Source organism: Monodelphis domestica, chromosome 5, assembly GCF_027887165.1.
Source record: "Monodelphis domestica isolate mMonDom1 chromosome 5, mMonDom1.pri, whole genome shotgun sequence".
Taxonomy (NCBI): Eukaryota; Metazoa; Chordata; class Mammalia; order Didelphimorphia; family Didelphidae; genus Monodelphis; species Monodelphis domestica.
In genome coordinates this window covers 125,259,036-125,268,523 of record NC_077231.1, presented here as the reverse complement: position 1 = coordinate 125,268,523, position 9,488 = coordinate 125,259,036, and positions in this window count along the sequence as shown.

Below are 9,488 nucleotides of genomic sequence, written 5' to 3'. Positions count from 1 at the left end.
AATAAATAAATATTCAGCATTCTAGTACTATTGGTCTCCTTGCTATTCTTTGTACATTACACTCTATCTTCCAGCATTTTCACTGACTTGCTCCTATACCTAGAATTCTCTCCCTCCTTTCTGCCTCCTGGTTTCCCTGGCTTCATTCAAGCTTCATCCAAAATCCCACCTTCTATAAGAAACCTTTCCCAATCACCTTTAATGCTAGTGTCTTCCTTCTGTGATTATCACACACACACACATATATATAAATATATAAGCACACACACACATATATATGTATATGTATTCATATATTTGTTTATATGTAGTGGCAGGGACTCTTTTTGGCCTTTCCTTATAACCTCAGAATTTAGCACAGTACCAGGAACATAGTAAGTGATTAATAAGTACTTGTTAACTTCTTGATTTCCCTATTTAGAAATAGGGTAGGAGGCAGGGTCTGAGCTGAGTCTTTTAGGAAAAAAAGATACAGAGGGAAGGGGAAAGTAAAAGTTATAAGATGGTCTGGGTAAAGAAACAGAAAAGCAGAAAGTGGAATGCCAAGTTCAGAGTATAGCAAGGTCAGTTTTGCTGAAATTAAGAGTGCATGAAGAGGAGCATTATAAAATAAATCCGTAAAGGCATGCTTAACTAAAAGGCTTTAAATACCAAGCTGAGGAATCTATATTTTAACTTAAATTAGTACTGCATATTCTTAAGTGGAGGAGAAGCATTATTAAATGTAAACTTTAGGAAGATTGTTTTCTACCACCTGTAGGGAGGATGGGTTAGAGAAGGGAGTGAAGGTAATTGGGGGAGGGGGACAATTAGAAAGCTACAAAGAGTTCAGGTGAGAAATTCTAAGGTCCTGAACAAGGATGATTGCCATATGTGTGTAGAGATGGGTATAGGTACTACAGTTTGTGGTTGGATAGGAAAACTTAAGGAGAGGAAAGAATTGAAGAGGAAACCAAGATTATGAACCAAAGCAACCCTAAAGAGAAAAAAAAGAAAGTTTGGAATTTGAACAAGTTTAAAAGAGTTCCATTTTGAGAATGTTGAATTTGCAATGCCACTAGGATATGTAAGTGAAAATATCTAGCAAGAATTTAATGATATATGGAGCTGGACTTCAGAAGGGAAATAAGGGCTATATATGTGTACATGCATCCATAGCATCCCTCTAGGCTCATGTGCCCAAATCCCACTTTCATTGGCAGTTTGGGTCACCAAAAGGTCAACTATTATTCTCCTAGCTTTCTAGGGCTAACCCTTAGGATCAATGGAGTTTCTAACAGTGTAGTTCCAGAGCCATAGTCCTGTATGTTCTCCATTATCAAACAACGATTAGAACTCTGTTAGATTTTTTTAAAAAGACATTTGCTAAAGTAATATAAGAAAAATGTTACAAAACAATCCTCTGCAAATTCTAGAGACTTACTCTCTACTTAGAGAAACAAGGTCCCTATAGAGAGTGGACTTGTTGTGCATGTTGCTTAAAGAGTACTCAAAAGAGGTCTACTGGTCTTGGAAATCCTTTTATTCTTTCGTGAAGTCCTGAGGAAGTTTCCTTAAGTATTTGTATTGGATTTAGGGTATTGGAGCATTTGATGATGGTCTCCTCCCTTCAAAGGGCTTTCTCTCTGAAGCCACCACCATCCTCAGATGACTAGTTTTCCATTTCAATCTGTTAGAGCATTCGCTCATCAGCCACTGTTATTACCTCTGGTTGACTCTGCTACCAATTCTGCTTTGCTGGTGGGACCTATGATATTTCTCCTGACCTTTCAAAGTTCCCCAAGTCATAATCTAGTCAGTTCTGTCTCCATATACTCAGTCACGTAAGATCAGGAAAGATCCAATACAAAAGAAAAAGAGACATGGTCTATTCACTGACTCATGGTGATCAAGCAGGGGGATCCAGCCCTCCTAATACTCCTGCACTAAGTAGTACACAGAATTTCTTGCCTCACTCAACTTCAGTAAAGAAAAGATTGAAGAAGGCCAACAGTAATATGGAAGTCATCAGTCCCTCCAGTTTGTTAGCAAAGCAAGATGCTTCATGACTACACACAACCAGATTCTCAGTCACTTATGATTGAAAGAAATAGACCCTCTAAATCTCCACACATGGTTAAATTAGAAGCAGACAAAATATTTTTATGTCTGCCCTGAAGGACTAAAACAAGACAGACCTCTATGCAAGAACTCATCCCCAATTGGTCAGCCCCCTATTACAAATATGAACATAATTGTAATGAATGTTATTAAGGCTTTTTTTAGGGTATTGTTAGTGTACCCTTTAAATTGAGAATTTCCAAGTTGAGTTCTCTTGAGTGGTAGGAAAAACAAGACCCAAAGTTGAGACATCAAATTCAAATTTTCAACAGCTCTTCCTTTGCCATCAAGGGATGAGGTGATAACTGGTACTACACATAAGCTAGTCTAGTCCCAAATATGACAAGGAACAGGCTATTCTGGGCGCTATGTCTAAGTAAACCACCAGGAGACACCACTAGGACACATTTAATTATGGGAAGTCCAAAATCCTCTGTACCTTTAGGAACTCAAAAGGTTCTTCCCCCAAGAGAAAGACAAAAATAAGACCTGACCTTCTTCTCTCTTCCCTCTACTCAAATCATACTTGTTCAGGAATTTTACTGAAATGTCACACCTTCTTCATTCCCTTGAATAATCTCAGTTCTAAATAACTTGATATTTTGAAGATGCCTTCTTGTCATGACCAAGTCTCCTTAGTCATGATTTCTATACAACTGCCACATCAATTACAACTTAGTCTAAATAATCAACACAGTCTAAATTAATGCTAAAGCCTATGATTAAGATTGATCAATTGAGCCTTTTCCCTCACCTGTTAAAAGAACAATTCATTCATTCAACAAATATATTTATTAAGTGCCAATTATGTGCCAAGAATTATGCTATGAGCTGGGGGTACAAAAGAGGCAAAAGCTAGTCCTTGCCCTCAAGGAATTCCCAAAAGGGAAGACTTTGAAAAACAATTAGGTACAAACAATGCAGAATAAATTGGAGATAATCAGCTGAAGGAAGACTAGTTTTAAAAGAGATAAAGAAAGGCTTCCTGTAGAAGGCAGGATTTAAGCTGGGATTCAAAGGAAGTCAGAGAAGCCAGGAGCAGAGATGAGGAGGGAGAGTATTCCAGGGATGAGAAATCGACAAAGAAATGCACAGAAAGAACATCACGCAAAAAAGGATAGCATCTCTAGCGCAAAGAGTATGTCAGGGGTAAGGGAGGTTCAAAGAGAAAAGTATTGTAAAAGAGTACTACTGAAAAGGTAGGAAAAGGCCAAGTTGTAAAGGACTTTGAATGCAAAACAGGATTCTGGGCATTTTATCATTTAACTAGAGGAATAACTTGATAAATTGACTCAACTCACCACTCCCTTACCCTAGCGCTCCTTCATTCATAAGGACCCATTTCACTCTGTCTTTCTGCTGTAGGAAAAGAGTTTGCTAGGAAGTGATGTCATGCAGCAATATGACAGATACCATGGACTAAAGGTCTGGTGGTTAGGCTGACCAGAGGAATAGCAGAGTGGAATGGTAGCAGGCTTCTCTTTCTAAGAGTGCTTGCTAAATCTTGTAGAGAAAGTGATTTCTCATATTGTTTGGGAAAATTATTACACTGTTTAAATCCAGCTTTTATGTGGTTAGAGGTTGTCTATACCCAGAAAGTCTCCTGACCCCAGTAACTCTCTAGGAATGCTAGAAATGATTACAAGGTATTATGGATTTCCCCAGGTCCTGTATCCACTTAAACCATTTTTGTTTTGGGTTAACACACTCTGGTCTTGTTTAGGGCCCACCTAGTCTTATGTTTTGGGTTCCCTTCATGCAATTCATGTGTGACTTGTGTGTGAAAACCTTTGTTGAAATCCTATAATGTAGTATAAATATATAATATAAACTTGCCAACACTTTGGAGAGGGAAGCATATACCTCCTTTCTAGCTCTCTTTTTATCAAATGACCAATAAAACTATTTCAGATTTTGCCGTTTGTTCTCAAAAATAACAATTACTTCCACTATTTCTAAATTGATTAATTAGCAACAATGAAAAACAGTTTGAGGTCCCTCTCTGTTGGACAAAAAACAAAACCACCAAGCTCTAAAAATTTCAATTATCCCTGGATCCTGGGTTATTGTTATGTGCTGAGAAATAGGAGGCAAGGTCCTAGGTTCAAGTTTCTGAGTATTCATCCAATGATTTGCCCTACTGAATGAGAAAGTCAAACAATAGTTGCTGTGTTACTTAATTCTTATTTGTCTATCTAAAAGAGGCACTACCATGGGGGCTAAAAATTAAGTGATACATTCCCTAAAACTATATAGCAGGCTAAGTATGAACTGATCTTGGAAAAGACTGCAGGCTCACAGTTGAACAGAAGGTGTTTTATTGTATATTATATTATAACTTATTGATTCTATGCTAATAATAAAATACTATACAGTATCCATTTCTCATCTGACTGTACTCCTTTGTACTTCATCATATGCCCAGGAACCTCATCATCCTGCAAGACCAGTATCAGCCTTGGTACTCACACTTCACCAGTACCTTCTGCCTTAGGACCTCTGTGATTAGAGGATGGACTGAAGAATTCCTCCCAAAACCTCCATTTAAGTAGGTCACTCATCACAGCCATCTTTTCATTTCTCACCCAGCTGCATTCCTTTTAGATTTCTCCATCCTGCCAGCCCCATCCTGCCCTCCCCTCAGGTACCTTCCCCATTCTTTCCCTTTACACCCTCCACTTTCAGCTTCTTGTATATGATTTCTACCCCCATTAGATTATGAACTTCCTGTGAGGAAGAACTATCTGCATTTGTTTCACCAAGAACTTAGTGCCTGACACATAGTAGGCTCTTAAAATTTAATGACCAACTGATTAAATGACCAAGCATACTTTTTCTATTCCTATAGGAAGATGATTCAATTATCCTGAGGACATATGACTAAGGCTCAATGAAATATGGCCAAGTTCAGGGAGAAGATGGAATTTTGAAGCAGAGTAGAGATTTCAAGTTGAATTTGGAGAAGTTAAGGATTAGAAGGTTATCATTCTCTGAGAGTCTTAAATATTTGGGGGTCACAGATAAAGTTCAAAGATTCCTTGGAGACCATCTAGCCTAATCTCCTTATTTTATATTTAAGAACACAGTCAAAGAGAGAAAAAATAACTTGCCCAATGTCACCCAGGTAGTAAGTATCAAAGATACAGGAACTGGTCCTCTGATTCTAGAGTCATTGTTAAGTGGTCATAGGATATGAATAAACAGTTTTTAAAAGTTAAAAATCAAATTGTCAATTATCATCTGAAAAATAATAAATAATCAGAGAAATACAAATTATATCAAGCCTCACTTGTTACCTTTATATTCATCAAATTGGCAAATAATGTGAGATAGAAAAAATCAGTGTGGGGAATTTGTAATAAGACTGCTGGTGAACCTATGAAATAGACCAACTTTCTAGAAAACAATTTGAAATTATATAAGGAAAGTGATTAGATATATAAGGAAAATTATTAGAATCATAATATCTCCATTTTGAAAAGAATCTCAGAGACCAACCCATAGCTGAACAAGAGAGTCCTCTCTATTACATACTGTAATTCAAGCAGATGTAACCTTGGATGGACAGAAAATGACTGAGCTTTGTACTGATGTTACTGTGCTTGTACCAGTTCTTGAAACCTTCCAACCTCCAAACAGCACTGAACCTATGTTTCTGTAACTATAGGGGATCAGCTATATGATCTTTTGGTGGATACTGGAGTCAGTAAATCAGTTTTGCAAAGTCTTCCTAAAGATTATAAAGTTGTTGGTACTATGGAAGTGATTGGAGTTACCAGAAAACCAGAGAGAATAGCAAAATTACTACCTAAAATGATAAGTTTAGGTCCTTTATCTGTGGAGAATGCATTTCTTTGTATGCCAGACTGTTCCAAGAACCTTCTTGGTAGGGATTTACTGTGTAAATTATGAGCAATGATTCAATGTACTGGCACTGGGGATATATCTCATTAACCTTTTCAATTGTTTGTGAATGAGACCAAAGGAATTGCTTCTGCTGTATTGACACAGACTTAAGGACAAAGTTATCGTACAATTGGATACTATAGTTGTCAGCTAGATTCGATTGCTGCTGGTACAGTGCCTTGTCTAAGGGGTATAGCAGCTGCAGCTGTGTTAGTCCAAAAGTCATCAGATTTAGTTTTGGGATGTCCATTGACTGTATATTGTTCATATCAAATAGAAGCACTAATGAGGAAATTTTGTACTCAAGCATATTCCAACCAACAAATATCTAAGTATGAAATTATACTTCTAAGTAGTGAAAACATTGAGTTGAAGACACTCCAATCAAAAATCCAGACTTGGTTTCACAGATGGCTCTTCATATTTGTCTAATGGAATTCGATGTACAGGTGCTGCAGTTGTCACAGAATTTGAGACACTGTGGTATGGATCATTATCTAGTAACCTTAGTGCTCAAGATGCAGAGTTGGTTGCTTTAAAGCAAGCATGTCTTCTGGCTGATGGTAAAAGTGCAAACATTTACACAGACTCTCATCATGCTTTTTCCATTCATCATGCTACAGGAAAGATCTGGAAACAATGAGGTTTTATTACTGCATCAGGAAAACCAATTGCTCATTCAGAAATAATAACTGAGTTGTTGGATGCTATCCAGAAACCTAAACAGCTAGTGGTCATCCATTGTAGAAGTCACACTTACAGCAGGGATTTCAGTCTCTAAAGGAAATCATAGAGCTGATGTAACTGCAAAATTTGCTGCTAAAAATGCTCCAATGTATGTTATGAAGTTATCAACTAATGAATCTGATGGTCTAGAAAAAGCTTATGTAAATGCAAATACCAACAACACGGAAATGGGTTCGAATCAAGAACACATGTGATACCCAGTGGAATCATGTGTTGGTTATGGGAGAGGTGGGGTGGGGGAGGAAAAGAAAATGATCTTTGTTTCCAATGAATAATGTTTGGAAATGACCAAATAAAATAATGTTTAAAAAAAAAAAAGCTTATGTGGACTCAGAAATACAAAAATGGAAGGAGAAGTTTGGAACAAGAAAAGAACATGGCATATAGGTAGCAGATACTGGAAAACTGCTATTACCAAAAGACCTGTATACCTATTTTTGTCAAGCCATCCACACAAAAGGTCATTTTGGTACTCAAGCTGTAACTGACACCATAAAGAGACAATGGGTAGCTCCTGGAAAAAGTATTGTAGCAAATAAGATCTTCTCAAGCTATTCTGTTTGTCAAAAATTCAATCAAGGGACAATCAGACAGAAAGGTTTAGGTGGTAGACCTTTAGCATATTGTCCATTTGAGAGTCTGCAAATTGATTACATCAGCATGCCAAAAGCTGGAAGAGAAAAGTTTTGCTTGGTAATTGTTGACAGATTGACCAAATGACCTGAAACTTTTCCATCAAATGCAAATACAGCTAGCTTTGTGGTGAAAGTGTTTATTAATGAAATTATACCTAGATTTGGAGTACCACTTAGACTCTGATAAGGGATCTCATTTCACCCAAGACATCCTGAAAAGAGTCTATGAGAATCTAGGAATAACACCAAAATATCATGTTCCTTATCATGCACAAAGTTCAGGTCAGGTGGAGCCCATAAAGTGGGAACTCATGACTATGATGGGGAAGCTCTGTGCTGAAACTCATCTCAAATGGCCAGAGATTCTTCCCATAGCTTTGTTTTACCTATGTATGAGACCAAGAACAGATATACATATATCATCTATGAAATGCTCTTTGGACATGCTGCACTACAGGCAAAAACTTGTCAGACAGTTTATACATCTCTTTTAGGAGGAGATTGTCAATTTGTTTCTTACTTAAGTTCTTTACAACAAAGATTCAAAGAATTACATGATATGGGAGTATTAATTCAAACTGGTCCTTTGGACTATTCTCTCCACAATTACAAACCAGGAGATATGTTATAGATCAAAATTTTGCTAAAACATCAGCAACACAAGAGAGTTGGTTAGGTCCTTACACTGTTGTGTTAGTTTCTCTATCTTCAGTAAAAGTTTTGGGTAGAGATTCATGGTATCATTGTTCACATATAAAATTAGCACATGGTGGTATTAATAATGAAAATGTACAAATCATCGAAGAAGAAAATGAAGAAGGCATCGTAGAAAATTAGAATCATCAATCAAATTGAGTCTGCAGTCAAAAAGATCAGTAAGGAGAGGACCATTCCTGTGGAAGAGGATAGAAGTGGACAATGCAAATGAAGAGAAGAATTCAGGAATTGATGGACATTGTTAAAAGACTAAAAACTTATAATTTTAAGAACTTTGAGAAATTTGCAATGAAGAGGATTACAGGATTAATGGACTAATGAATTAATACTTCAGGGGTAATGTATTATAGCACAAAATAACGTAGCACTTATTCACACAAACACAAATATATTTACTACTATGGAATTGCAGAAGAATTCTTCAAGCAAGAGGAGATGAGAAGAGAAGGAAAGATCTGAAGTAGTAAGTATATATTGCATGCAATGGTAACATAACACTAACATAACAGTAATAAACTATATAATATAATAATAACATAAAAACATTACACTAGCAAAACAACATAACATATCAAAAGTAATAACATAACATAAACATGGTTAGGCTACACTGAATCACTACTTAAATGAGTGAAACAATGTAAAGTTAGGGTACTAACATTGTTATAATTAGCCATAGATAAGTTAGTTACTAACAAAACGTAGTTAGATACTTAGATTTAGTTTAAGTATAGAAATCTAGTTAAACAGAAGAATTTTGAAGATAGGGATTAGTTAGGTAGGATTAAGTAGATAAGAAAATTAGATACTGACTTGTATATATTACACAACACAAATAATATATGACATTGCATATCAAACAAAATTGTAAATATATGTAAAAAGTATGTATAACAGGATTGTAAATTAATTGTATTATAGTGTACACATATATATGTATGTAACATATGTATAAATATGAAGTGTATATAAGTATATATGTGCATGTGTATCACTTATATTTATATATTATATGTATGTACTATATGTGTGTGTATAAATTATGTACATAGCACACTTATATCTATTGTTACATGTATTTGCATAAGTGAGTTCCCCCCTCTCCTTTTCTCTCTTCCTTAATATCTACACTCTATTGTTAAATAAACTACCATAAATTTCATTTACTTGAGTAATTCATTTTGGAATTTAGTAATTAAATCCCTGGTGATCACCAATTAATTAATTCAGGTCCAACCATAAAATTAACAATCTACTTGGCTGGGAGCTGTTATCTTTCCTTTTGGACTTTGGCCCATCTTGGACTCAACTTTGTAAGATATTATTTATGTGGGACTTAATTTATTTAGCTTAGGAAATTAGCCAATAGGATAGTTATTAGGG